This window comes from Musa acuminata, chromosome BXJ1-4 (genome assembly GCF_036884655.1).
Source record: "Musa acuminata AAA Group cultivar baxijiao chromosome BXJ1-4, Cavendish_Baxijiao_AAA, whole genome shotgun sequence".
NCBI classification, from domain to species: Eukaryota; Viridiplantae; Streptophyta; class Magnoliopsida; order Zingiberales; family Musaceae; genus Musa; species Musa acuminata.
Window position 1 is genome coordinate 3310047 of NC_088330.1, and position 12168 is coordinate 3322214.

A 12168-nucleotide genomic window follows, 5' to 3' on the forward strand; every position below is an offset into this window, starting at 1 on the left:
AGATCATGATGTGTTGATTGTCATATAGTACTCGAGTCTCGAATGAATTAGGAGCTTGGAATCCGAAAGGAGCTCAGTTAGCAGTATGTGTCTCAATGTTTCTTGCTGTTTCTGAGGCTGTGCTTGTGAGTGTGACTCTGCTAGCTGCACGCCACATCCTTGGTTATGCTTACAGCGAGGAGGAGGAGGTGGTAAATTATGTTACTGAAATGGTTCCTCTGTTTTGCTTCTCGGTAGTTTCTGACAATCTACAAGGGGTGCTCTCAGGTCATCTGTAACCCCCTCTTACTGTTCTTTCTATTTGGAATCAAGCTCAATTGTGTGGCACTACACAAAGCATGAAAGTTATCGCAATATGTTTGAACCATGTCCTGCTTCAGGCATTGCTAGAGGATGTGGATGGCAGCACTTGGGTGCTTATGTCAACCTTGGAGCCTTTTATTTGGTTGGTATTCCGGCAGCTGTTGTTTTGGGTTTCCTATTGCATGGAGGAGGAAAAGGCCTTTGGATTGGTATACTGTGCGGATCGACAACACAGACTGTCCTCCTTGTGTTGATAACATGCTTCACAAACTGGCGACGTCAGGTATGTTCTTTGCTGTGGCTTATGAACTGGCTTCAACCTACATGTCTTGCAATTTTTTTGATCTTGATGATGAAGAGCAGTAGTAGAAACTTCAATCTCTAATGTTTACATGAACTTGGATGATAAGTTCATCAAGGAATTCGTCTAATCTGATCTTTCAGGCAATCATCGCGAGAGAGCGAATATTCTACGAAAGGTTACCCTTGCAGAATGGATTGCAGTGAAGGCAGCTACCGAGTATTATTTCAACTTGTGAGGAAACAAATGACTGACTTAGCTACTCTGCACCTAACTTCATATGATTGCTGTAATCAATTTGTGAGGAAGCCATACACCTTTGCTCTGTTTGTATGATAAATGCACAATGTTTGCTATTAATCAAATAACTATTGCAACAGCAGAAGTTGAAGAGATCTTTATCAATAAAAGTTTTAGGTACCTTTCTCAAACTCTGTTTCAACATACGATACTCGTTTTATTTTCTGAATTTTTTGATTTATCAATTGACTTGAGCATTTAAGAGATCTTTATCGTCTCCGATATAGTTCTTATCGGAGACCTTGTCAAAACAAAAGGTCAAACATATCACCTACTTTAACCTTGGATTAATTCCGAACCATCTATCAGATCACATATTAAACAATTGTAATCAATCTATAGTAACAATTCTTAACAGCCTAAATTAAGGAAAGCTTAATTAGAATATAGTTAAGATTCACTGTAAGACAGGAGGGCACATCTTGAAAGCTAACAGAAGAAGGTGAATTCTTCTTTACTTGGGTAAGCAACGTTAGCGGAAGCAGTATTTATTCTTACCATTTCATTTCCTATGGCATCACGGAAACTACACCACCAAAGAAGGACCAAAGCGCACGTATTAAGGCTCGGTTCTACAGGTTCTCAAGCATGATGAAGCTATCTTCTCCCACCATCATCTTTCTTGTCCTCGGACTTCTCTGCGCTTCCATGACCACCACGAGCCCCCGGGAGACACCCGCCGAAGGCGTAGGAGAGAGAGGTTGGTCTCTTTCTCAATCAGCAACATGCATTACTCATTATGGTTCTTTACATGCATATGGCTATATCCTCCAGTATTCGATGGAAGTCCGCCTCAAAACGTTGATGTTGTTCATGTGTTCAGGTAGAGCTGGGGCTACGGTGCAACACGAAGGTGGTGTCTTCGGCCTTGCAAGGGAGTCTACTTTTGCACCGCCAGCACCAAAGGCCAATCATCACCCTGACCCTCCCTTCAATAATCCCTGAAGCCATGCTATGCTGCCCATCGATCATGTTCTTCACCAATCTGTCAAGCCTTGTTGAAGACTACACCGTTCTCCTAATGCTTCTTCTCTCTCTCTCTCTCTCTCTCTCTCTCTCTCTCTCTTTCTCTCTCTCTCTAAAGACTTTCAGGTTTACACATAAAAGGGTGTATTGATTGTAATGTTTTATGTTCAGTGATTCTAGTAATTGTTTAACCCACTCTAATATCACTTTGTCACATTCTTAGTTGAAATTACCTAATACGTGTGGTACCCAAGTGATAAGAACTTACACAGAGATGAGAAACTTATACCATCGTCGTGCTTGAAATGAGCAAGATTATTGGGATCACAAAGAAACTAACACCATCTTAAAAGCTTACAGAAGAAGGTGAATTCTTTTCTAATTGGGTAAGCATGGTTAATAGAAGTAGTATTTATTCTCAACATTTCATTTCTAATGGCATCACGGAAAACTACACCACCATAAAAGGGCCAATGCATTTGGATCACCAAAAGCACACAAATTAAGCTCGGTTCCACAAGTTCTCAAGCATGAAGCTTTGCTCTCCCACCATCATCTTTCTTGTCCTTGGGCCTCTCTTCGGTTCCATGACCACCAGGAGCTCCCACGAGACGCTTGCCCATGGCGTGCAAGAGAAAGGTTGGTCTTTTTCTACAACATGCATTACTCATTATATGCATATGCATGGTGATATCCTTCACACATTCGATGGAAGTCCTCAAAATGTTGATGTTATAGATTATAAATATGATTTGAAAAAAACAGAGATGCCCAAAATGATGCAATTGATGACATTAACAATACTAAAATAACATAGGAAGTGTTCTTATGTTGTAAAAAGATTATTACTCACCCAAGGTAAGAAAATTCATCTTAGTGTAAGAAATTTTTTTATTCTTGTTGTAATATTAATAGCAAAGTCTGTGCATTGATTATAAACAATAGAAGCTATGCCAATATTGTATCCAAAGCACCGGCAAAATATGTAAAATTGCATATGAATGCTTATCCAACACCGTACAAGCTAAGGTGAATTAAAGAAAGGTCAACTCCCATTGTAGCTAGATCTATAGAGTTCTTCTCTCAATTGGAAAAAATTATAATAAAAAAGTTATCTGTGAGATAGTTGATATGGATGCGTGCGTGCTACTTAGAAAGTCATAAAAGTATGATATAAATAAAACCCATCTTGGACGAAAGAAGATTGTCATTCTATCGACTAATAAAAAGGGAGATGAATCCAAAAACTTGAGAGGAAGTCTTTCTTATTCATTTCCAACTTTGAGCAAGAATATATTTCTCACGATAAAAAAATAAGAGTATGCTATAATCTAATTGTGAAAGGAGAAAAGTCATCCAAAGTAAAGATTTTAAATGAATTAAAATCGATATAGGAAGAATTCATATAGATCACCCAATGAAAAATTACCAAATGATTGTTAAAGATTTCTTATAAGCACTTACAACAAATTAAAGCTAAAAATATATGGCCTCTATAGGGTCTTAAATAAAATCGATAATAATACCTAATTGATTTACCAAATAATTGGAGGATCTCAAAGACCTTCAATATTATAGACTTGTATGACTGTTTTTCAAATAAGAATCCAATGTATCTAGACATAAACTCGAGCATGAGTTTTTCTCAAGAGGAGGGGATTAATGTGGAACAAGCAAAAAATAATAATTTTTAAAGATCCTATCCATTTATTATTTTTGTATTTCTTTTATCCCACATCGCTAGTTAACTAGTTTTTAAGGTCTAAAACTAGTATAAATAAAGGCCCCATCTAAGTCTATGATTCAGGTCTTCTCCTCGTCCTCCCTTATAAGGTTAGTTTGCTAGAATCCTTTTTAGTAATATTTTTTAATTTTATTTCTATTTTACATCATATATAAATAAATAAATAATATATATACACACATACATACATATATATATATATATTATAATAGTAATAATAAATACTGATGAAACATGAACAACATGATCTTTAATTCAAATTGTCTTCTTTCTTGAAATTAAAAACCTAGTATTCGCTAGAGTTGCCTGAGTCCTATAAAATAACGCAACCTCAATAGTCCTTGCCCATCCATGCCAAGCACTCATTGATAGCCTATATTATTCTTAGACATTTTGTCAATTTTTTTATAATTAAATATTTAGTAAATAATAAGTAAGTATATTTTTTTATTCTTCCTTTTTCTTATTTCTGAAACACTTGTTATTCTTAAATTTTCTCTCTTGTTCTAGATCCACAAATATAAATGTAAATTGTTGCACAAATATGTTTAATTCAATGTTTAAAGAGGGTGCTGAATATGTTTAATTGTCATATATTTTTATAAAATAGTAAATATATATGTTTTTTAAAACAAATTTTGAGAAAAAAAGCCTCATTGTTCTTTTTTTTTGGATTGGTATTCTCATTTTTATTTTCCCCCATCAATGCCCATCATTCGCTTCCAAAATGCCGATGGTAAGACTGACCAAAAAAACTTGTGTTTTTTATTGAATCAGTTCACTGCAATACTAGTTGTATTATTTTTTTAATAATATTATAGTATTTTTTGGTATCTCCATCAAAAAATTAATGTTTTACATGCCATTGTTTATAAGAATACCTGTTTGAAACATTACAAATGTTGATAAAGTAGTTTGTATTGAATTTTATGTCTCTTATAGACTGGTTTTGCAAAAAATTATCATGTAGTCTGATATATCTTATTCATCGATCTAACCTGAGAAATTTTTTTATTATCCTTTCAAGAGTATTTTGAAGGAGAAAATACATCAAAAAGTCCAAAAAGACATCTTTACCCGTGAAGTAGATTTGATTATAAATACTATAGTGGTAAGGAATAGAAGAGTGAAGGGATTATACTGTCCTTCATAAAATACCTTTTATAAGAATATATTCTTCTAAGGAAATGAGATTAGGGGACGATGTTTTTATGTAATTTATAAGCACATTGACTAATATTTTATAAGTAACATTGTATAAAATTTTTCATTATGATCCACCATTTAATATTAACAAGCTTAAAAAAATTTAAATTTATAAAAAGAAGAAATATATATTCCTTTCTTAATTATTTTATTTTGTATTGGAGTATCTATCACATGGATAATCTAATACCACATTTAAGTCACGTCGAATGTTTCATTAATCTAACATGTCAATCGACCATCATGTCTTACCAACAACAATAGCACATTAATTTATCTATTGATTTTAGCATTATATATATTTTTATTGTGTAGTTTTTGTCGAGCCACTTCAATCTTGACATTAGAGTTTTTTTTTGTAGGTTCAAATATTGAATTCGGATTAATTTTGAACTGTCTTCTACCACATCACACAATTATAATCTATCTTAACAATTCCGAACTTCCTTAATTTAGAAAAGCATAAACAAAATAAAAGTTAAAATTCACCATTAGATTAGACACCAAGGCACAACATCTTAAAAGCTAAAAGAAGAAGGTGGATTCTTCTTTAATTGGGCAAGAAACGTTAGGAGAAGCAGTATTTAATCTTTCCATTTCATTTGCTGGGCGTTTCCATCACCAAAGCGCACAAACTAAGCTCGGTTCCACAGGTTCTCCAGAATGAAGCTTTCTTCTTCCACCATTATCTTTCTTGTCCTCGGGCTTCTCTTCGCTTCCATGACCGTCACGAGCTCCCGGGAGACGCCTGCCCATGGCGTGCTAGAGAAAGGTTGGTCTCTTTCGCAATACGTAACATGCATTGCTTATCATGGAAGTCCGTTCTCCTCAAAATGTTGATGTTGTTCATGTGTTCAGGTAGAGATAGGGCTCTGGTGCAACCCGAAGGCGTCATCTACGGCCTTGCAAGGGTGTCTCCTTTGACACCGCCGGCGCCAGAGGCCAACCATCCCCCTGACCCTCCCTTCAACAATCCCTGAAGCCGTGCTGCTGCCCATCGATCATGTACTGCACCAATATATTTCATGCTTTGTTGAAGACTACACCGTCGTGTTGATGTTGCTTCTCTCTCTCCAAAAGGGTGTATTGATTGTAGTGTTTCATGTTCGGTGATCCTAATAAATGTTTCTTGATGTGTTATCATTTCTCAAAGGATGTTCCTCTAGGAAAATAAAAATGATTCTGCTAAATGAGTTGAGTGCATCAGATCATACATATATGGAACAGTTGAGTGCGTGCATTTCATTCCAAATACAAGGAGTTCCTCGATAGAGTCGCTTGAAAGCTAAGGCTATCATATATATATACAGATTGCTTGACGAAACATGAAGAACATGATCTTTTAATTTCAAATTAAAACCTAGCATTCACCAGAGTTGTTGAATGTCTCAATGGTCGTTGTCGATCGATACGAGGCACTCGTTGATAGCCTATATTATATCTAGATATTTTATCATATTATTTATTATTAAACATGTAGTAAATAATAAATAAGTATATATATATATTGTTTATTCTTCCTTTTTCGCTTTTGTATGCCACTTGTTTTCTTAAATTTTTTTTTCTCTTGTTCTTAGTACACATGTATGGAAAATAAAAGTAAATAATTGTTTCACTAATACATGTAATTCAATGTTTAAAGAGGGTGCTGAATTATGTTTAACTATCATTTATTTTATATAAAATATTTTTCCCAATCAATGCCCCATCATTCTATGTGTTTCCAAAATGCCCAACAGACCAAAAAGCTTGTGCCTTTCTATTTGATCAGTTCATCAAGCGAACCAGTTTATATTATTTATGAATAGTATTACAGTATTTTTTGGTACCTCTATCAAAACACCATAACCCTATTCAAAATATTATAACAGAGGTAGGTGAATTCTTCTTTAATTGGGCAAGCAACGTTAGCGAAAGTAGTATATATTCGTAACATGTCAAATCCTGGGGCATCACCGAAACTAATAGCGTTTCCAGTTTCTCAAGCATGAAGCTTTCTTCTCCCACCATCATCTTTCTTGTCCTCGGGCTTCTCTTCGCTTCCATGGCCACCACGAGCTGTCGGGAGACGCCCACCCATGGCGTGCGAGAGAAAGGTTGGTCTCTTTCTCAATCTGCAACATGCATCGCTCATCATGGTTCATTATATGCATGGGGATATCGATACTCCACGTATTCGATGGAAGTCCTGCTCAAAATGTTGATGTTGTTCATGTGTTCAGGCAGAGATGGGGCTACGGTGCAATCCCAAGGCGTCGTCTTCGGCCTTGCAAGGGCTTCTACTTTTACACCACCGGCGCCAAAAGCCAACCATCACCCTGACCCTCCCTTCAACAATCCCTGAAGCCATGCTGCCCATCGATCATGCACTGCACCAATATTTCATGCTTTGTTGAAGACTACATCGTTGTGCTGATGCTGCTTCTCGCTTTCTCTCTCTCTCTCTCTCTCTCTCTCTAGAAGGGTGTATTGATGGAAATGTTCGGTGATTCCAGTAATTGTTTTGTGATGTGTTATCGGTTCACAAAGGAAGTTCTCCCAGGAAAATACAAATGATTCTGCTAAATGAGTTGAGTGCATCTGATCATACATACATGGAAGAGTTGAGTGCACGCATCTAATTCCAAGTACAAGTTCCTCGATACAGTCGCTTGAAAGCAAACGCTATCAAAAGCTATCAATTTATGTACGTTTTAGTAATACCACATTGCACTGCATGCAATATAATTTTCAATAAAACATTATATATATATATATATATATATATATATATATATATATATATATATATATATATATACATAAAATTTAAAAAAAGCTTGATGAAACGTGAACAACATGATCTTCTAATTCAATTATCTTCTCCCTTCAAATTTAAAACCTAGCATTCGTCAGAATTGTCTATATGTCTTCGAAATAAATAGTATATTTTGCCTATCACGTCAGTCCATTTATACCAAACACTCGTTGATATTCTTTATTATGCCTTGATATTTTTATCATTTTTTATTATTAAAAAATTATAAAATAATAAATAGGTATATATTTTTTATTCTTTCGTTTTCTTATTTTTTACCACGTGTTAGATTTTGATGACGAAACCAATTAATAAAGTTATAATCTAATCAGTGTTTTGATTGACTAACCTCGATCGAGGAAATGCAAATTGATTGATGTAGGAAGAATCAAACGTTGGGCCGAAGTGAAACATGTCAGGAGATTGGACGTTGAGTTGAATGATTGGTCGATGAACCGAGAGAAGGACTTCGTGCCATGAATTCGGACATCAGACCAGAGGATCGAACATTGTGCCAAGGAGATTGAAAGTTGCAGGAGTCAACATATCGATTAGGTAATACATTGAAGGAGAGGACGATGCACCGAAAGATCGAACAAAGCATCGAATGAACTAATAACATGTCGGACTACATAGGATTCGCGTTTGTAATCAATTGTGTTTAGATCGAGTTAGTTTAGGTCTAATTGAATCGGTATTGGGATGAAATAATTCCAACTTAGTTAAGGGCCCATTGGGCCTGAGTTGGAGCTATTTTGAGCGAAGTGAGGCTCATGCAGCAACCCTTAGTAGGCCTAGGCGGTGGCACCGCCTACGACTTGACAGGTTGTCTCGACGGTGGTACCGCCCAAACAGTCTTCAAGACTATGTCAGGCGATGGTACCATCAGACTGACAAGTGGTGGTATCGCTAGTTATCAATCTGTCAGGAGGTGGTACCGCCCAGTAATGATAGTGGTACCGTTAGAACATGAGAAACCTAGGATGAGACTTTTTTTTGCTCTATTTTTAAAGTCATTTGTAGCCTATAAATATCCTAGCTATTCCTGCATGGATAAGCAAAAAAACATAGCAAAAATGGGTTGTTATTCTGAGCTGAAAAAGTACCAAGTATCCTCCTCCTTTTTAAGTTTCAAGTTTAGTATAAGAGATGTGTGAGGCTTGTAAAGGTTATCTCCTAAACTTGTGAAAATGAAAAAGAGTTATAAAAGGGTAATTGGTCTTCACCCATTGAAAGAAGACCGTTAATGAATGTCGGTGGCCTTAACAGAGGAGGAATCGAGAGTGGATGTAGGTCACGACAATCGAACCATTATAAATCCTGTTTGCACTTTTTTTCTACAATTCATTGCTATTACATTTTAAGTTAATTACTTAGTTCATTATTGTTTTCATCGAATAAATCATTATTATTTTCATCAAATAAATCATTATCGAATAAATCATGACAATGACGTAAGTCAATCATGCTTTCATTATTGTTTTCATCGAATAAATATTTTTTAAAATCGATATTTTTATCAAAAGTACTAATTTATCCATCTTAGCGTCGATTTAATCCTAACATAAAAGAGGGTGCTGAATATATTTAATTGTCATATATTTTTTATAAAGTATGTTTTGAGCCAATTTTTTGAGAAAACAAAACATACCTTTTCTAGATTGGTACCCTCAATTTTATTTTTCCCCATCAATGCCTTATCATTCCATGTGTTTCCAAAATGCCCATGATAAGATAAAGTGAACTAGTTTACTGCAATACAACTTATATTATTTTTGAATCGTATGGCAATATTTTTTGGTACCTCCATCAAAACACCATAACCTTATTTAAAATATTATAATGGTATAAAAATTGATTTTTTTACATGTCATTATTTGTAAAAATACCTGAAACTTCACCGAGGTTGGTAAGGTAGTTTGTGTTGGAACCTTTTTGGCAAAGATATGCCACGTAGACTGATACATACTATGCATCTATCTAATCCGAGAAATTATTTTAGTATCTTATCAAGAGAATTTTGAAAAAAGAAAATCATAAAAGCCCAAAAAGACATACCTTCCCCATGAAATTGATTCCATTATAAATAAATACTATGGTTGTAAGGAATAGTAAGAGTGAAGCTATGAGAAGTTCGAGTACTGATAAATTTTATGAGTTATACCTTCTATAATAATATATTATTCTAAGGCAATAAGACTAGGCAACAATGTTTTTATGTAATTTACAAGCACATTGACTAACATTTTATAAGTGACATTGCATAAAATTTTTTCTCCTACACATAACAATCAACTTATTATAATATTTTCACATTACGATAACCTTCATTTATTTACTTAGTTTTGATGGTGATCCACTATTTAATATTAATCGACCAAAAAAGGTTTGAAATTTATTGTAAAATTAAGAAAGTTATATTTCTTTCTCGATCTAGTATATATTGGTGATCTAGTATCATGTCGTGTCATGTTAGATACTTTGTTAGTATGATACGTTAATCGATCATTATGGTACCATCTCGAGTATCCAGTCCAATATATGGATTGTACTCTCTATCTTATTAACGTAAGTCACAATGATAATCATAATGTCTAACGATTCATCGGACTTTCCCGCGTTTTAAATTATTACAAAAAAAACCCACTTTAAATGTTTGAAGTGTCATTCTTAATGTAGTTTTAACATACACACTCATTCTAGTGACATACATTTCAGAGATTTTAATTTAGTTTTGTTGGAGAACTTGTTGAACCAATTTTATATTAACCCTTTGGTTTGCTATAGGTTCAAACATCGGACTAGGATTAATTTTGAACTATCTGCCATATCAGACAATTATAATATATCATAACAATTCCAAACTTCCTTAATTAGAGATACAATCAAATTTCCCCATTAGACACCAAGGGACATCCTAAAAGCTCACAGAAGAAGGTGAATAATGGCAAGTAGAAGATCTCATGGATCCAAAACTTGATGGATAGTATTGGATTGTTGAATATATTTCCTCATGTAACACCTTGGTTTACTCCCATGTTAAAAGTGGATAAAAAGCATAGACCCAAGCATTTTGGCCAAATAGTTTAATTAGTTAATTATCTTATCAAATTGGGTTATGATCATTAGTATCAAAGTGGACCAATGGAACAAATGGAATTAAAAATAAGTAATAATTAATTTATAATTATTTTTTTCAAGTGAAAATGTATTCATATTTTTGGTGAAAACTTTAACCTATATGCAGCAAGATTTAAATACTAAAATACAAAATCTACTACCCTTACAACTCCTTCTCTGACAGACTCCTGATAAAACTTTTACACATCTTTTTTTTAGATCTTACTTAAACATTCTAACTCTAGGAAGAAGATACTCACTAACTTTAGAGAGATTACTAACTTTTTTTTTTTCTCAAGTATATTTTCCCCCATTTTCTACTCAAATTCATTACTACTCTAAGAAAGAATAGTTTGTGTATTTATAGACCTAAATGACTTAAAAAATGGAGTCAAAAAATATCTTATCTCGAGTTTTTCGAGTCCTGAGAGTACCACCGCCTGTAACACTGACACTATATAGTATCATTGCTCAGTCTGATTGTACCACCGTCTGACATAGTCCGAGAGATTATGTTTGGGCGGTACCACTGTCCAGTCTGACGATACTACTTCCCGACAATTAGAAAAAGTATGCTCTTAACTTTTCTAGCTCAGAGGTAGTTCTACCTAATCTTGGATGACCGAATGAGCCTTCCACTTTGGCCCAAAATAGTCTCAATTCACGCCCAATGAGCCCCTAATTGAGTTGGCATGGTTACACCCCAAAACTGATTCAATTAGACTCTAAACTAACTTGATCTAAACATAATTGATTACAAGCATGAATTTTATATTGTCCGACATGTCATTGGTTCATCCGACGCTTCATCCGATCCTTCGACGAATTACCCAATTGGCATGTTGACCCCTGCAACTTTCGATCTCCTTGGCGCAATGTTCGATCCTTCGGCCCGATGCCTGAACTCACGACATGAAGTCCTTCTGTCGACACGTCGATCGATCCTTCGGTCGATATCCAATCTTCTGACATGTTCAGTTTGACCCAATGTTCGATTCTTCCTACTTTAATCGATTTATGTTTTCTGATCATCTGATCAAAAGACAGTCCTGTGTCACTTAAAACATAGATTAGATCATAAATTTATCAATTGATTTCATCATCAAAATATAAGATTTAACATACATCATATTTAAAAGACTTTAAAAAAGTGTGTCACGAGATTCATTAGCATGAAACAACCACTGATCCTCGTATTCTCATAAACTTTTAAAAAAAAAATTATATCAGAATTTAACAATCAAAATAAGAAGGTAAGGATAAAAGATCTCCTTATCTAGTCCATTCACTATTTTTTTTCATAAAAATCAAGGTACCACATTAATAAGACAAACCATAACAATACAAGAAAGTATGTTATAAGCCTTTTCCAAACGTTAATATAAGGGTTTTTTTTTATATATTTAGAATCAAATAAAGACTCATAAATCT

The 12168-nt window shown here is 34.5% G+C and overlaps 1 long non-coding RNA gene across 1 annotated transcript; it reads left to right on the top strand.

Moving 5' to 3' along the window:
* Window positions 1-6714: 6714 nt before the first annotated feature.
* LOC135672311 (uncharacterized) lies at window positions 6715-7348 on the top strand. Its single transcript, XR_010512939.1, has 2 exons — window positions 6715-6916; window positions 7043-7348. It is a non-coding gene; the product is annotated as an uncharacterized LOC135672311 (long non-coding RNA).
* The last annotated feature ends 4820 nt before the right edge of the window (window positions 7349-12168 follow it).